This window comes from Heloderma suspectum, chromosome 1 (genome assembly GCF_057233095.1).
Source record: "Heloderma suspectum isolate Gila_16-S chromosome 1, 16-S_ref, whole genome shotgun sequence".
In the NCBI taxonomy this organism is placed as follows: Eukaryota; Metazoa; Chordata; class Lepidosauria; order Squamata; family Helodermatidae; genus Heloderma; species Heloderma suspectum.
The window spans coordinates 421,185,960-421,205,000 of record NC_139458.1 but is presented as its reverse complement, the minus strand read 5'-3'; the positions used below and the strand labels follow the sequence as shown (position 1 = coordinate 421,205,000).

At 44.6% G+C, this 19,041-nt stretch overlaps 1 protein-coding gene across 18 annotated transcripts in view; it reads left to right on the top strand.

Moving 5' to 3' along the window:
* The window catches only part of NRXN1 (neurexin 1), a 1,598,206-nt gene that overhangs the window by 554,488 nt on the left and 1,024,677 nt on the right, over nucleotides 1-19,041 (top strand). The window lies entirely within an intron of this gene.

Here is a 19,041-nt window from a genome sequence, read left to right as displayed (position 1 = left end):
ATTTCAGTACCTATTCCAGTACCTTCCATCTATACCCATAGAATAAATTATCTGAAATGTAAAATCTCATGGGGAAAGATGGTCATTTGAACCTGCCGAATGCCACTTCCTGTGCCCATCTCTAAACATTTCATGACTGATACATTGTATGACTGAATGTTCTCTGTACTGACAATGCCTCTAAAGAACACACTGTGTGGTTTTTAACAATACCACATAAATATAAAGGTGCATTATTGTTGTTGTTTTACATAGGATCTCTGTGAGCTTGGATACTGAAAAAGGATACGAATGAATGGATTGAAGAATGTTATTATACCAAGTTGTGGGAGGCCTTATTTTTTTCAGTAAGGGGACATAAAAGAAAAATACATGTATGGACATTAAAAAAAAATAGTGTGTTAGGGTGAGGGGTTCTAGCCTAGCTTTCTCTTGCCATACGGATTTAATTTTCTATGTGCAAGGATTTTGATTTTTGGGTATGAAATAGCATTTCATCCTTTGATTCCCCACCTGTAGACTGAAGTGATGCAGCCCTGACACGAACAGGAATGTCATGGTGCAAGGGAAATTTTGATCAATGCTAAAATTAAGTTACAATGATGTATGTTAATGGGGTGCATCCAAAGTCATGTGAACAGGCTTCCACAGGTACAGTGGACCTTTCTTGTCCTCTCCTCCCCCTGCAGCCCTCCATGCACCCTCAAAATCTGTTCAAGGGGCTCCCCTTAGCTTTCAGAACAGATTGGGGCACAGGCACTGCAGCAGAATGGGGAATCCCTTCTGCTAGTGGATGTCTTGGGGTAGGTTGTCTTGGGGTGGGATGACTTGAGGTGGGTTAGGGTATTTTTAGAAATATGATGTTTTTAATGTAGAATTTTATTGTTTTAAACTGTTTCTAGTATTGTACATCACCCAGAGTGGCTGGGTGACCAGCCAGATGGGCGAATAATAAAATGAATGAATGAATGTCTATCCATCAGTGGACAGACAGCATTGGATTATACCCAGTGACGCCACGCTACTATAATCACAACAGGATGTGTCACTTTTTGGAAGGATTCTAGGACTGGAGATTAACTTACTCTCACAGAAGGTTGGCATCCCAGTCCAATGAGTCCTTGCCAGTGTAAGAGTTGTGACACATATACAGAGTTCTCCAACTGATATGTGTTTCCTATCTGCCTATGGATAGCTCCATGCATTTATGCAGTGTACACATAGAACTTCTGTAGAGGGAAGTGAATAGGAAAGTCTTCATGTACACACCAGATCAAGTCTTGGGGACGCTTGAGGATGCAAACCAGTGGCGTGGGAGTGCTTCTCACATTGTTCTCATTTCTGGAAATGCATGGGAAAGCTGAGCATGAGCAATCTGACTGGGGAAATATGAATATCCCTCTGAATAGCATAGTCTGGGAACAAACATGAAGAGAAGGTTGGGACTATCATGTTCTTTTTGTGAGCTTCTCAGAGGCTTTGGGTTGACCATACCTGGCTGAAAACAACATGGTGTATTTGGTGGACCCTTTGTTTGATCCAATAAGCAACTCTTAAGTTGGAACCCAACTGGTAGTACCCATTTTTTCATCTATAACCAAGTTTGGTTTATCCATCCTTCCCATATTAGATTGTCTAACACAAGAATGAATTATAGGCATACTCCCATATCATTTAATAATGTGCCTAGTAGGGCATACATCTGACCATGTCTGCAGAAATTCATTCATTCTGACAGCATCTGTAGCAGCTGGAATGTGGTTTTTTGTTTGGTTTTGTTTGTCTTCACCCAATTTCACTTTTTAAAACCTGATCATAAGTTCAAAGAAAATCATTTTTCTTAGTTGTACAGATTTTTCCGCCTAGTCCTATGGAAAAGTATGCCATTTCTACAGCTGTTAAATTCTGACAGATGATTGTGAAAACAATCAAAAATATAAACAATTCAATAACAAGTAGTTTAGTAAAACACAGTCTCTGGACAGGGGTTGAAGAAAAAAACACATCATGGGGAACATATATCCAAATCATTTGAGATGTCTAAGTGGTTTCTTTAGATGTTTGCCATGAAAAAACAATAACAGAAGTTGGCTTTAATGATATAAAAATTTTGTGGATGAAATCTCGTGTTCCTGTAAAAGAGAAAAATGGATAAATGGATAGAATACTAGAAGCTAGATTTGGGTTTTCATTTATTCTTTTTTTGTGGTCTTGACTACATCCCTGTCTCTAAACATCAATTCCACATGTGTGAAATGGGAGTAATAATGACCTACCTTTTGTGGAAGTGAAGACAAAGAAATTATGAAGTGCTTTGCAAATGAACTGAAGTATCAATAAATAGTAAAAGTAGCTTTTCAAAAACAAAGATGGCACCTTCCTTAAATCCTCACAGCCAATTAAGTTGAAATATTTAGATTTATACTGATTAATCCCTGAGCTTAACTCCTGAAGAATGTCACCTTTTAGCTTTGAATCTGTATTAAATTAATTTTAATTAGGACTCTGAATTATAGATGAGCACTTACTTAGAATAACATTTGAGGATGATTGAGCTATAACACACCTATTGAAACCCACCAAGTCAAATGCATCCCTCCAGCTGGCTTTCTAGTTGATTGAATCCCCTTGCTTTTGCAGTCCCTTGAGGCAAGCAGCCCCCCCTCAAAAAAAGAAGTTTAGCAAGCCTGTGATGAGCTGCCATACTTTGCCCGGTGGCTTATGTTTGGCTTGAGGCTCACAAGTTGTGAAGGGGTAGGCTAAATCTTACTGTGTTTAAGACATTGGTTATATCCTACCTACAAAATCCATTGATGAGTATTTCTGCTGCATTGCCAAGACCTTGTTATGCAGCAAGGTTGAACATTCATTCATTTATTTATTTATTTATTAAATTTCTTAATCGCCCATCTGGCCAGTCACCCAGCCACTCTGAGCGATGTGCAACAGTACAAACAGTTTAAATCAGTAAAATTACACATTAAAAAATGGTATTTCCCACCCCAAATGCCTGCCTGAACAACCAAGTTTTCAATGCGTGGTGGAAGCTCATTAAAGAGGGGGCATGGCAGAGTTCCCTAGGGAGGGAGTTCCATAGAGTGGGGGCCACCACAGAGAAGGCCCTCACCCTCATCCTCACCAGCCTAGCTGTTCTGGGTGATGGGACAGAGAGAAGGCCATCTGAGACTGATCTTGTTGAGTGGCCTGTCTGGTGTTGCTGGAGGCACTCCTTGAGATAGGCTGGGCTGGAACCATATAGGGTTTTAAAGCTCAAAACTAACACCTTGAATTTGGCCCAGAAAACAACTGGTAACCAGTGCAACCCCTTCAGCACCAGAGTGATATGATCATGCCGACGGCTGCCTTCAACCATCTTCAAGGGTAACCCCACGTAGAGTGCATTACAGTAGTCTAGATGAGAGGAGATCAGGTGTTTCTGATCAGCATGTATTGCTGATGGGAGCATGTATAATAAGGAGAGATGGGCAAACCAATCTATTTCTGGTCTGTGTCACTTTCACATCTGTTCACTCATAGGTCCATTCCACCCGTTTCTGTATCAGTCTGTTATTTATATAAGTTTGCATTTAAATACATGTGGCAGTATTCAATGCTTCCACAGAACTAGCGTTAATGACATACTAGCGTAAACCAACGCTAGTGGAACATCATTAGTGCTTGATAAGCAAAGGGGAAAGGTGGTGATTTGCCACCAACATTCACGGCTGATGTTGCACTAGCATTGGTTTATGCTTGTGCAACATCGTTACATTGAGTACTGTGACAGCAATGGATATTATTTTTCTATATGATTATTTCTGAAATGTTTTCTCTCAGGATATGCATTTCTAAATACATTTTTCCTTCAAAACACACATTGTAAAAGACATTTTATATGTTGCTGCTGCTGCTGCTATTTTGGATCTGAGAACTGCAGCAGACCATTCAGGAAGTTCAACTGTTGGCAGATAAGGAAGTGCAGATAAGATCAGTGTTTATTGGACTTCACAAAGATTTGAATTCCTCTACCATCCCTAACAATAAGTAAAAAGGATTTGGAGTCTGCGTAGTATAGGATTTGCACAACATCAAAGAATGAAACGGAGAAAAAAATGGAATGATATTGGTACTCCTCCCTCTCCTTACCAATATTTTGCATCTACAATTTTCTTTTCTAACATTGCATTCTTTTGAGAAGGACTGTGTGTTTCTTCCAATAATCCACCTGGGAAAGAAGCAAAACAGAACACAGTTATAAAATTAGGGATATCATAAAGCTATGAAATGTAATACTACTCTTCCTAGACCCTTATTGCTCACAGGCTCTTAATAGATTTATGATCCCTATCATCTTTTTCAATGAGAACACAGAAGATGTATGATCTCTATGTATTGTTGAGGTTAATTTAATCTCCTCATTAATTCAATCCCACACAAATAACAGAAAAGACCATACAGATGGGACAGACTGAATTTTCAAGACAGGACAGGGTCAGCATGAGAGGTAAATGAATGCACAACCTCACTAAGACATTCATCTTTAACTAGTGGGTTGTGACCCACAAGACTATCTACCAATGCACCACAACAATTTTATTTCTTTACATGTTTAAAAGAAGAAGGCAAATGCAAGCATAGAGAAAGGAGAAAGCAAAAAGGGGGGTACAGTGGAAGACAAAGAAAGGGAGTGACATAACAATACAGTCATTTGGATTCAAATGGTCCCATGCTGCAAATTTAGGCTAACTAAATCATCAACCTGAAAAGCTTGAAGATTATTAGTTGTGTTCCAAACATTTCTAAGGAAATTCCAACACTGGTATGCAGCTGTTTACCAACCTGCTCTTTAGGGGACACACCTGCTATTCTGGAATCCTTCTTTTTCTTAGGTGTCATATCCATGGCAATTTTCTGAAAGTTGTTGGTGATACTCCACCAGTGTCATTAGCCGCTGCCCAAAGCATATATATGATCAAACGTGAGTTACTAGTAGTCATAACAAATATGGCATTTCTTCCACAGATGATAAGGCAACAGTTCCATAAACACCGTCAGATATCACTAATGTTACTTGAGCATTAGTTCCTAAATGGAAGAGTCTCTCTGTGCCTTCCTCAACAGGGCAACTGTTCCTATTGCTATATCTGGAGAGTGTTCCTAAAATGACTGCTCCAGATTCCTACTTGGTTTACTGGGGTAGAAATTCGTGGAATTTGCTAGGAAACTGCACAAGTTTATTTGATTTCCAAACAGTTTCTGAGGAAAATCCATCACCATTAGGTAACCACTTTTAGAGATCCACTTCTTAGGACCCATCATGGCAAGGGGGAGTCGCCAATACATTTTGTTTTATTGTCCCCAGCCTTAGGAAGATGCAGATAATTCCTTAAGATTAGGATCAATTGTTTAACGTAGCTAGAGCAAAATCCCATCCTTTGACCACCTCTTTCTGCATTCCAGCAGTGGTTCCTATGTAGTCATGGGAAGGGCAAACAGTGGGAGTGACTGTGGAACATAAACACCTGATTTTAAATATTATCATTAAAGTAGCTTTTGGCAAGATGAAACTTGTAGAGGTGAAGCCCAACTGAAATTATTCCCATCTTCATTCCCTTTCTATTAGCTTACCGGCAATGCTAGGATGAAAGATTTCCTTTCATGAATATTTGTAACCTAACTAACAACTCCTGTCATCTCATCTCTTCTCTGTAACTTATTCAGTCTAGCAATGTTTAAAAGAGATGGAGGATCTATAATGTTGTTATTTACTTACTTAGCCTGGATCCTTATGTCATCTACAATATAATATCAAAAATGAAAAATCCAATCCCCCGGAGCTTGAATTCAATAGGATGCCCTAAAAAATCCAAAGAAAGATTATCCTTCTTTATTTCTATCAGATATTTCCCCATCATTGTGTAAATAAATATTTATCTTCTCAATGTAATCTTCCAGACTGTGGTTATTTCTCTCCCCCTCACTCCATCCTTGCTTTAAATTAATGTTGAGCTTAGTTTCCTTTCATGCCAGAAATTGTGACTGAATTTCCTTCTATAACACCATTCTCTTCTGTCAGTTCTTTTGAACTGTTCTGAATACTCATCCCTGCCTCGGTTTTCTTCCCTTCCTTTCCAAATGAAAATACATAATTTTATCTTGTGAACAAGGGTGACATCGATAATATGACCAATGAGACAATTTTCCATTAGCATCTCATCTGAAATGACAGATAATCGTCCATGATGGTATCTTGAAAGAGCTACGTAAGAAATAGAAAGAGAGAAATCTCTCTCTCTCTCTCTCTCTCTCTCTCTCTTCCCCCCCATGTGTGTGTGTGTGTATGTGTGTGAGAGAGAGAGAGACAGAGACAGACAGACAGACAGACAGACAGAGACAGAGAAGGAGAAATCCAGAAGAAGAACCACCACTCTGAGACATAGCAACTTTATTTCACAACTTGAACTCCCTGTTACAATCAATAGAATTTTTTTTTTTTTTAGGATCACTTGTTTGCTGTGTTTGCATCTGAGAAAGTCAGGGATACATTATTCATTTCTCGCCTAGTTGTGTTCACTCTGTGATACGTGGTGATTAAAGATTTAGTACTGTGGATGTTATATACCAGCCAGGGAGCTCCTTCACCTAATCTTGCTTATAGTGACTCACCAGAAGGTCCAAAAAAACCCCTCTCTCTTTCTCACTGCCACAGCCAGGCAGTGGAAACCTCTGCAGGGATAGGCAGCCCTCCCTCCAAAGATATTGACAATAATAATTGTGTTATTCTGAAAAAAAACCCTACTATGTAGCAGGGGCACAGAGGGTTATGGAGACGTCGCCTGCCACCACTCTTGAAAAAAATCACTAATCAAAACTGTTTGGACTTTGCTCAGTATTGTTCAGATAACTTGCCTCAGAAAGTACCCTGTGCTACAGGGCTTAAACCACAAAGCTTGGAGTTCAGACACTGGCCGCTTTCTGCCTATCTCCTGGAGCTGCTGATCAGAGGGGGAAAAATCACAAAGACTTCCAGGTGGGACATTCAGACCACAGACCAGAATGCTCCTCTGTTCTGAGGAGTCAGGTGAGAGCTTAGGGCCAATCAGGTATCACTGCCTTATATAAACCCGCTGCCTCTCCTCCAGGCAATCTGTTTTTGTGGAAGACCACCAGTTTATCCCCCTGAGTCTGAGACTACTGGCCTTCCAAGACTCAGAATGCCTGACTTCATCCTTTGCTTACCGCTAAGGCTGTAGCATCCCCCCACCCCGGCCCAGCTCATTAACTGGGCAGAATGTTCCACTCAAACATGTGTAAAAGCTCAAGGGATATGGGCATTTGAAATGCCCGACTGCATTCTGCCCTGCCCCTTTCCCTGCTAGTTCCACCCTTTGGCCAAGCCTGAACAAACTTAGCAATACAGTACATTATGTCAAAGCTGTCATGGTCTTTTACCCCATCCGGCTGAGAAATAAGAGGCCAAGGACAATGATATAAGAAGAAAACAGGAGGCTTTTCCCAAATACATATCATCTGCACACTTTGCCACCAGAAATCATGCACCAACACTAACGTGTATGCTTAAAAGTCACGGCTCCTAATAATCCATGTAAGGGACAGAAGTGACTTTTCCTTCCTCACACAGCTTCTGTCTTTTGCTTGATTCATTTTGCTTCATTCATTTGGAAGTAGATGTGTGTTTTGACAATGCACACATCTACTTCCAAGGATGGGTGAGAATTTTGCTTCAGTTCAGTGTTGCTAAGGATTAACCAAAATTTGCAAAGTTATTCATATTTGGGACAAAAGGAACTTTAGATTAAAAAAAGATCAGCTGTGAGAGAAAGCAAAAGTGTCAGATTTGTCCATCCAGGCCAAAGACTGTGAGTGTTTTGCTCTTTGGGTCTGGGTTTGAACTGCTGTGTATTCAAACGTGTTTGCACCGAATTAGAGTTGCCACTTCTTCTTTTCTGACACGCTCATCATCTTTACAGGCAGGTACGTTATCATGGTCCTCTCTGTGCTGGGAATACCTGGAGCTATTGTAGCTGTTCAGTGCAAATGAGTGAGAATTTTGGTTTCAGGTAGTTTTTGATAAGGATCTACCAACATTTGCAAAGTTCTTCATATTTGGGAGAGAAAGAACTTGAGATTTTAAAAGTTCAAACATGGGAGAAAGCAAAACTGACAGATGCATTTACGATCTGCTGCCTACTTTGCTACAACATTGTCTGGATTGGAAAGGCTGATTTGGGGTTGGGGTAAGTAGGAGCTTGTGGACAGACAGGTGCACCTTTGTTTTCAGTACTATTTGGCCTATTCCAATTGTAACAGTGATTCTGTGGCAATTGTGTACCTTACATTGGCAAGTTATGTGAGACAGTTAAGACAAACCAAGGAAGAAGGTGGTGCCCCTTCAGCTCCAGTGTTGTGCCAAAAATTTATCTAGGGACGTTGGAGAAATCCTCCATGGACCCCTATGAGACCGGATTCTGTTGAATCTGCCCCCCCCAAGTCCGTGGAGGATAGGCTCTCCTACCTTGTCTTCCAGCACGACGTCCTCGCTGGCGGATCCTCCCTGCTGCCGGCTCTGAAGACCCAGTGATACGGCCGCCATGGCTGTATCGCCAGACTGCAGACACAAATGGCATCCGCTATGCCATTTGCATCCCTCCTCTTTACTATGATAGGCTATGTAAAGATTTACATAGCCTATCACGGTAAACTGCAGGGACGCAAATGGCACCCACTATGCCAGATGCCATTTGAGGACGAAGACTGGCCGCGGCTGGAAGTCTGGCTTCGGCCGGCAGCAGAGCAGAACTGGCCGGGGAGGATTCTGGGGGGAGGTCCAGATTGCCTCCCCCCCCGTGGACCCCCCAGCAGACCCAGGTAAGTGGGGTTCGTACACCCCTACATTTCTCCCACACTATTATTGACCATTGTCATTCAATTTGATAGAAATTACTTTCGAAAATAAATTGAAAAGCAAAGAAATTTTGGAGAAGTTCTCATGGATTGGGTTCTCATGGGTTCTTGTGCTTACCTTACATATGAGGTGACCAAGGAGTGTGCATGAGTATCCTGTCTTTCACTGTACAAGCATCTCTCTGCTTGTACCACAATTTGCCCTCAGAAACATTTGGAAGATCCTGGGGAAGGTGATGAATCCTAAAGAATGACAAGAGATGAGCCAAAATTTCTCAGAAGACATTTTTTTCCTCAGAGAAGTCCTGAGGTTTTTCTTTTCTTTCCCTCCTAGAAATAAAAAGCCACTTTGCAGAATTTCCCCAAATTTCTTCCTAGATTTTGTGTGAGTTTCACCACCCCCCATGTCTCCAAACACTGCTAGTTATGGGATATTGTGGACAATGAAAAATGGGGACCAGGCTGCCAGCACAGGAAAAAAAAAAAAAAACTTAGGAAAAAGAAAGAAGCTGTGCTAGAACCCTTGCCAGTGGTGAGTCTTACCTGTGAGAAATTCTTGGAGAATTTCTCCTCTTACTGTAGGAATTCACTGAAATTGTCTGTCAGGACCACCGTAGTGGCCTCTTTCAGTAGACCCCAATAGCCAACTCAAGACACAAATGATTTTTTTCAAGGCTTTAATCCTTTTACACCTTAATGACTCTTTCAGATACTATTTACCAGCAACTAAGCCAGGAACAGCAGAGTGGCCTATGTGCTGAATAGGCAGTTGATCCCCGTTTGAAGGAGAGTCATGTAAAGATCCTGAACTTATGCGCTAGGGAGAGATCCACCCTCTTTTTCTTGAGTCCACGGCAGGCGGCTGTTGCTTGTGTGCCAAACGGGCACTACGCCTCCTTTTCATGCCCTCCATCGCTCGTCGCTCTTTGTGTCTGCGTCGAGCATCCAGCAAGCCCCCCTCCCATACTTTCTCACTGCTAGGATCACTATCTATCTCAGGAATGCCGGCAGGAGGAATCTCTGCCAGCTGCTGTGCCTGTGAGGGATGAGCTGGCTCCTCTCCCATGGATTGCTGATCCTCCTCAGAATCAGAACTGCTCTGGGGCTCTATCAGCTCAGTCTCCACCCTGACATTGTCCTCCCAGTTTCTCTGCCCCCAAATAGGGTGGAGAATTTTAAGAGGTCATTTACTAGGGATGTACAAAACTCACCTTTTCGTGAAATTTTTCATGTTGGGGGGGGAGACGCTCCGTCCCTCCCCCCGGAATACTTGACGGGGGGGGAGGCAATCTGGTGCCCCCCCCGGAATCCTGCCCGGCTGGCTCCGCTCTGCGGCGGCTCCGCGGAGCAGCCAGCCAGGGCCATCCACAGCCGGATTTCCAGCCACGGACAGGCTGCTGCGGATGCAAATGGCAGCCACCGTAGCAGCCGCCATTTGCATCCAGCCAGGCTGCCATGATAGGCTACGTAAGTATGTATGTAGCCTATCACGGCAACCCAAAAAAAACAACAGCAGCATACGCAAATGGTGGTGGCTACGGCAGCTGCCATTTGTATTCCCTATTTTTTGCCGTTTTAGCCTACGTAAATATTTACGTAGGGTATTACGGCGAAAAAAAGGGGAACGCAAATAGCGTAGTGGGCGCCATTTGTGTTCCTTTTCTTTTTGCTGTTTTAGCCTACGTAAATATTTACATAGGCTAAAACGGTGGAAAAAAGGGAACGCAAATAGGGCCCATTATGCTATTTGCGTTCCCCTTTTTTTCACCATAATAGACTGTGTAAATATTTACATAGGGTAAAATGGCAAAAAATAGGGAACACAAATGACGGCCGCCGTAGCCATTTGCGTACGCCGTTGTTGTTGGGTTTTTTTGGCTTGGCTTGGCTTGCCATGATAGGCTACATAAATACTTACGTAGCCTAGCATGGCAAAGACCAGGAGACCAGGATGCAAATGGCAGCTGCGGCAGCCGGTCAAAAGTAGGGATGTCAGAGAATTTCTCCACAAATCTCGGGGAGGCCGAATGCCAGCGCGAAATTGGTGGAGAAACAGTCTGGCCCCCCGCCCCACCCCGGGACAGGACTTACCTTGTGCGAATGTCCCTGGCGGTTCAGCGGCGGTGGTTTGGTGGTGGTTCGGTGGTGGCGGCGGCGGCCAGTCTAATGACCGGCTGCCGCCGCAGCCATTTCCAACTTAAAAAACAAAAAGTGATAGGCTACGTAAAGATTTACATACGCTATCATGGCTAGATTGTTAAAAAACACCGTGATAGGCTACGTAAATGTTTACGTAGCCTATCACGGCTGAGTAAAAAAAAAAACGCGCATACGCAAATGGCGGCGCCCATGGGCGCCGCCATTTGCGTTCCTTATTTTGGCCCATGTAGTCTACGTAAACATTTACGTAGACTACACGTGCCAAAATAAGGAACACAAATGGCAGCGCCCATGGGCGCCGCCATTTGCATACACGCAGTTTTTGTTTTTTTTTCACTCAGCTGTGATAGTCTATGTAATCATTTACATAGCCTATCACGGCTGACTGCAGGGACGCAAACAGCAGCGGCTACGGCTGCCACCATTTGCATCCCGGCAGGACAGGATTCGCGGCTGGAGGGACGGGGTGCCTCCCCCCCGGCCAGAATTTTGGGGGGAGGGACGGGGCGCCTCCCCCCCAGCCAGAAGTTTGGGGGGAGGGACGGAGCGCCTCCCCCCCACCGCGAATCAGCTTTCGGGTTCAGGTAAGTGACTTTCATACATACCTAGTCAAAAGACCAGCTGCCGCCGGGGCCGCCACCATCCGGAACATCCGCCCCAGATAAGCTTTGTCCCGGGGGGAATCCATGGGGGGGGCGGTGGGTGGCAGGCCGTTCCACCACGGATTTCAGGGGGCTGAATGCCAGTGTATTCGGCCTCAATGAAATCCGTGGCGGAATTCTCCGCCATCCCTAGGAATGTACGAAAGTGACTTACCTTTTCACGGATTCTGTTCATGGTGGGGGGGGAGCCGTTCCGTCCCTCCCCCTGGAATCCTCAGCGGGGGGGAGGCGATCCGGTTCTCCTCCCCAGAATCCTTGACAGCTGGCTGTGCTCCGCAGCGGCTAGGGATGTACGAAAGTCATTTACCTTTTGCGGATTATGTTGATGGTGGGGGGGAGGTGCTCCATCCCTCCCCCCGGAATCCTGGACAGGGGGAGAGACGCTCCGTTCCTCCCCCCCCCGGAATCCTGGCTGGCCGGCTGTGCTCCGCAGGGATTCTGCGGAGCCACCGGCCAGCTCCGCCAGCAGCTGGACATCCGGCCACTGGCTAGCAGGGACGCAAATGGCAGCGGCCATAGCCGCCGCTGTTTGCGTCCCTGCAGTCAGCGGCGATAGGCTACGTAAATGTTTACATAGCCTATCACGGCTGACTTAAAAAAAACAACAACGCGCGTACGCAAATGGTGGCGGCCATGGCCGCCGCCATTCGCGTTCCTTATTTTGGCACGTCTTAGTCTACATCAATATTTACATAGACTAAGATGGTGAAAAAAAAGATATATTTTCACAATATTGTTCTTTACAGCATCGGATTTTCTTTTCACCGCCAGACACATCCACAGCTGAGTGTCCTTTCGGGTTTGGCCCAGCCGCTTCACTCTTTCTGGCACTACTTGGAAATATCCTCTGCTCTTCCCCAGTAGTATATTGGACACCTTCCATCCTGAGGGTCTCATCTTCCGATATCATCTCTTTTAGCCTTGTGATACGTTCCATGGGGTTTTCTTGGCAAGAATAGTGGAGTGGGTTGCCATTTCCTTCTCCAGTGGACCACATTTTGTCAGAACTCTCCACCATGACCTGTCCGTCTTGGGTGGCCCTGCACGGCATAGCTTATGGCTTCACTGAGTTACGCAAGCCCCTTCGCCACAACAAGGCCGTGATCCATGAAGGGGTTAAACCGCTTACTGCCAGTAACTAAGCCTTAGGAGAATCATTTCAACTTTTTAGAATGGGGAAAAACTGTACAAAGCTGGGAAATCACAAACTCAGTAGTTAAGGGGGAAGGGTGTGGAACAGGAGAATGAGCATTTCCTTCTGGGGAACCACAGAGGGCTAGGTTGGGTCTCCAGAATGTCTGGATTGCCATGTTCTTCTCCTTGAGGAGCCAGAGTCCATTTAGAGCAGGTTGAATGTCTCTTAAGTGGACAGATAAACACCTACTAACAGAACCCAGCTCCTCCGACGTAAGTCACACTGTGTTCACTGGGGCACAATCCTTAGCAAGTGGGCTTTGGGGTGTAGTCTTAGTTTGCTTTAATGTCTTATCATAATATTTTTAAAGACTAAAATATTGCTGTGTGTGTATGTGTATTCTATGTAATGCCCCCAGGGTCATGCTGGGGCATTGTGGGAAATTAAAATGGTGGCCATTTGCCTATACAGTGCTGAATGTCAGGTTGTTTTCATCATCTTCAATTTGCATGCCACTTTTCCACAAAATGTCCCCAAAGTGGCTCACAACAAAACAGCATTATAAAACCAAAAATGCATATTGATACATTAATTGCAGCAGCACATCATTACAATAACAAACAACCCAAACAATTGCTACTTCTACTAACAGTATAACATTCTAAATGCATTACAACATAGGCAAAACCAACAAGTAAAACACAATATGAATTGTCGTTTATCAGTAAAGTGTAAGCCAGAGCCAAATGTACCAAACCTTTCCAATGCCTTGGGGTATTAACAAACAACCAATAGAATAGTCATAGACCAGTAGGGTTGGAAAGGGCCTATAAGACCATTGAGTCCACCCATAACTGGCTGAGAAATTGAACAGTGATGTGCTCCCATGGCAGTGACCTTCTCAGCTGTACTGGACTCTCCATTATCCTTCCAGAAATCTGAAGCAGACTTTGGTTCAGAGGCTGTGAGACCTACTGAAATGGGACAAATCCTGATATTGACTCTCCATGAATTTAGCACAGACTTCAACAGTGGGGGGATATATATAACCACGGGTGCCAGGTGCAGGAAGTAGCAACTGGATCTGTTACAACCTGAAGCAGCTGATCTCTCCTATGCCTCACTCTCTCATTTTGGGGCAGTTGTTAAGGCTACAACAGACACTTTGGAAGACAGAAACAAAATTCAAAGTGATCTTGATAGACTGGAGCGCTGGGCAGAAAACCACAGAATGACATTTAATAGGGATAAATGCCAAGTTCTGCACCTAGGAAAAAGAAACCAAATGCACAAAGATGGGGGATACGTGGCTCAACAACACTACAAGCGAGAAGGATCTTGGAATTGTTGTAGATCACAAGCTGAATATGAGCCAACTATGTGATGTGGCTGCAAAAAAGGCAAATGCTCTTTTGGGCTGCATTAATAGAAGTATAGCTTCCAGATCCCAGGAAGTACTAGTTCCCCTCTGCTCAGCACTGGTTAGGCCTCATCTGGAGTACTGTGTCCAGTTTTGGCACCACACTTTAAGAAGGATGCAGACACACTGGGGAGCGTTCAGAGGAGGGGGGATCAGGGGACTGGAAACAAAGCCCTATGAGGAGAGACTGAAAGAACTAGGCATGTTTAGCCTTGAGAAGAGAAGACTGGGGGGAGATAGGATAGCACTCTTCAAGTACTTGAAAGGTTGTCACAGAGAGGAAGGCCAGGATCTCTTCTCGATCATCCCAGAGTGCAGGACACGGTAGAATGGGCTCAAATTAGAGGAAGCCACATTCCGGCTGAACATCAGGAAAAACCTCATGACTGTTAGAGCAGTACGACAATGGAACCAATGACCTAGGGAGGTAGTGGGCTCTCCCACACTGGAGGCATTCAAGAGGAGGCTGGACAGCCATCTGTCAGGGATGCTCTGACTTGGATTCCTGCACTGAGCAGGGGGTTGGACTCGATGGCCTTGTAGGCCCCTTCCAACCCTACTATTCTATGACTCTGTGACACAAGAATGGTGATGTTTAGTCTCTTCTCCTGTGCTGTGGATGTTTCTGCTGCTTCTAGAGGCCCTATGGTAGCTGAAGAGATATACCCAACCACTCTGGAAACCAGGTTGTTTCTGTTTCAGTTTACCCAGTAAATAAAGCCCGGCCTAGGACAGGCATTGACATTGAGTTCTGCCCAATTCTGCCCTGAGGATACCATAAAGTGACACCAGGCCTAGCAGATCCATGTTTTATTAGAAGAGGGTGAATGTTCTCAGCAATGATCTTTACTACAAATTTCAGTCAGTGCTGTCTTTACAATCCTAAAATCCTTACTGTACATCCCAGAAGTAAAATACTCTCCAACTTTTCACCAATAAACCATAAGGACAGTTGAACTTTTAACAACCCTATTCTCACATCAGGATTCCCTGCATGAACTTGAGGGAAGGCTGTACACTACAATGCATGGTGCCTTAGTATTTAAGTGCCCTTACTGCCAGGATACATGCAACTCTGCTCAGGGGATTAACTTCATAGTAGAGCTTTTGAGATCCCCAGATCTCTTCTTCAGGCAAGACAGTATAATCTTGAAAGTTTGCACAATTTTTGGTGATCTTGTGGTTGGACTAATAAAGGCATTGCAGCAACATGGATTTTGGAAATTTCCTTATGGTCAACAGCAACACAATTACCTTTGCTTTTTTCATAATACGGAGAGCTGGAACATGAAAAATAGCAAATCAAAGGCCCATGGTAGGGATGCTTGAGGAATTAGATTTTTGCAAGTACCTGTGTTTTTCAACATTTTTATCAATCGCTTAGAGAACAATGCTATGGCCCCTGGGACCGTAGCATTGTTCAGATCCCCCCTTCTGAGGTTGGAAACAGCATCTGACCTTGGAATGGGGAGTCGAAGATCCAACCTTTCTCCCCCACCCCTTTGCAACCAGTGCAGAAAGAACTGTGCTAGCTGCCCTCCAAGGTTGGTAAAGTGACCTCAGAAGAGGAGGAAAGGTGGTGTTCTGATGAGCAGGAAGGGGAGGAGAACAGAGAGGGAGGATATGAGTTATCCTGAGCCTCCTCCAGCCTTCTTCACTCCCCCTCTGAAGCGCCCTTGCTAGACAGGCTGAAAAGACTTTTCAGTGAAATCTGCAGGACAGGAGGGCAGGGAAGTGAAGATCGCCGCCATCACTCCTCCTGCCCTGTGCTGGATTCCACTGGGTTCAGGGGTTTATGATCACTGAGAGCAAAATCAATAGGATGGTGCCCTTAGATTCTTTTTAAATGTTATCAGTGACTGAAAGGGCAGTCCTATGGTCTCTGAGTGGAGCCACTGATAACTAGGGATGTGCAAACCCACCCCTGTCTGGGTTCTGTGGGTGCCCACCCAGGCCCCGTTCCCACTCACCGGACCATGCTTAAGTCCTTCCCTTACTCGAGGAGCAGCCCACACTCACCCCAGTGGCCTCTTCGAGCTCCATGGTTCCTATTTTTTGATAAATAAAATGGTGATGGCAAAATGCACATATTTGCTTATGTGCAAAAATGTGCATATTTGTGTATGCACGAAAATGCACATTTTTGCAAATGCACATATTTGTGTATGTGCGAAAATGCACATTTGCGCAAAAATACGCATTTTCGTCCATACACAGAGATGTGCATTCGCAAAAATGCTCATTTTTCCATATACACAAATGTGTGTATTTTTGCGATTGCCATTTCATTTCTAAAAAAAAAAAAAAAATTGTGACCACAAAGCTCGATGAGGCTGCTGGGGTGAGTGCAGGCCTTTTGCCTAGCATGGGCAGGGGGCGAGCAGGGGCAGGGGCTCAGTGAGCAGGGCTCCGGGGTGCAGGCAGGGGCAGTTTTGCTGGATTCCTGGATAGAATAGGGCAACATGCGCCATCCCTCCTGATAACAGAGGCTGTGCTCCATCCTATGCTCTTTCAGCAATAGCTAACAGGGCTTCTGTGTGATAGGAGGCAGTGCTTCCTGTATTTTTCTTCAATCCCTCCCATTGCTGGCATTGGGTGGAAAACATTTAGACCACCTCTTGAGCTGGCCTAAATATTTTCCCAGGTTGGTGGCTGAGAGGTCTTATGATCCCTTGAATCCTCAGTGCCTCCCTTCCCTGACAGGCCCATTTCCTCCCAACCTTATAGAAGAAACCATTTGTGGAAAACTCTGTGGTGGATGGGTGGAGCCAGCAGGGGGGTTCCAAAATTAGAAAGAAAGGGGGAAAAAAAACTTTCAGTAAGCCATTTAATGCATTCAATTTCTGGCAAAAGATACCCAAAAAGGGAGCCTGACAAATTTCAGCTGGGAGGGCATTCCAGAGCTGTGGCACTCTCACCAGGAAGGTCCTGTCTCTCATGCTCAGTCACAACCTAGGTGCCAGACCCTGATTCAAAACTGCCCCCTTTCCTGGAGGTTTAGAGATGATGATTTACAATTTGTTGTTGTTCAGTCGTTCAGTCGTGTCCGACTCTTCGTGACCCCATGGACCATAGCACGCCAGGCCTTCCTGTCCTGCGCTCTCTCCCGGAGCGTGCTCAAGTTCATATTCATTGCATCCGTGATGCTATCTAGCCATCTCATCCTCTGCCGTCCCCTTCTCCTTTTGCCTTCAGTCTTTCCCAGCATCAGGGTCTTTTCCAGGGAGTTTTCTCTTCGCATTAGGTGGCCAAAATATTGGAGCTTCAGCTTCATTATCTGTCCTTCCAATGAGCACTCAGGGTTGATTTCCTTTAGGATGGACTGATTTGACCTCCTTGCAGTCCAGGGGACTCGTAAGAGTCTTCTCCAGCACCACAGTTCGAAAGCATCAATTCTTCGGCGCTCAGCCTTCCTTATAGTCCAGCTCTCACAGCCATACATTACTACTGGGAAAACCATAGCTTTGATTAGACGGACCTTTGTCGGCAAGGTGATGTCTCTGCTTCTTACTATGCTGTCTAGGTTTGCCATAGCTTTCCTCCCGAGGAGCAAGCGTCTTTTAATTTCATGGCTACAGTCACCGTCTGCGGTGATCTTGGAGCCCAAGAAAGTAAAATCTGTCACTGCTTCCATTTCTTCCCTTTCTATATGCCAGGAAGTGATGGGGCCAGATGCCATGATCTTAGTTTTTTTAATGTTGAGTTTCAAACCAGCTTTTGCACTCTCCTCTTTCACCCTCAACAAGAGGCTCTTGAGATCCTCTTCGCTTTCTGCCATTAGGGTGGTATCGTCTGCATATCGGAGGTTGTTGATAATTCTCCCGGCAATCTTAATTCCGACCTGTGATTCATCCAACCCGGCATTTCTCATGATGTACTCTGCATATAAGTTAAATAAGCAGGGTGACAATATGCAGCCTTGTCGTACTCCTTTCCCAATTTTGAACCGATCGGTTGTTCCATGTCTGGTTCTTACTGTTGCTTCTTGACCCTCGTACAGGTTTCTCAGGAGACGGGTAAGGTGGTCTGGTATTCCCATCACTTTCAGAATTTGCCACAGTTTGTTGTGATCCACACAATCAAAGGCTTTAGCGTAGTCAATGAAGCAGAAATAGACGTTTTTCTGGAATTCTCTTGCTTTCTCCATGATGCAGCGAATGTTGGCGATTTGATCTCTAGTTCCTCTGCCTCTTCTAAACCCAGCTTGTACTTCCGGTAGTTCTCGGTTCGCATACTGCTGAAGCCTAGCTTGTAGGATTTTGAGCATCACCTTGCTGGCATGTGAAATGAGCGCAATTGTGCGGTAGTTTGAACACTCTTTGGCGTTGCCCTTCACAATATTGTTCTTTACAGCATCGGATTTTCTTTTCACCGCCAGACACATCCACAGCTGAGTGTCCTTTCGGGTTTGGCCCAGCCGCTTCACTCTTTCTGGCGCTACTTGGAAATACCCTCTGCTCTTCCCCAGTAGCATATTGGACACCTTCCGACCTGAGGGGCTCATCTTCCGGCGTCATATCTTTTAGCCTTGTGATACGTTCCATGGGGTTTTCTTGGCAAGAATACTGGAGTGGGTTGCCATGTTTAATACAAATAAAATCAATCCATGCAAAATAGAAAAAGAAAAAAAAAAAGCAATGCAACTAAACTAATAAAAGAACATTTTAGGAATTATAGAGTTCTTATATTGATAAGCATTTTTCCCCTTCACTAACACTGAAACTAGCACAAACCATTTT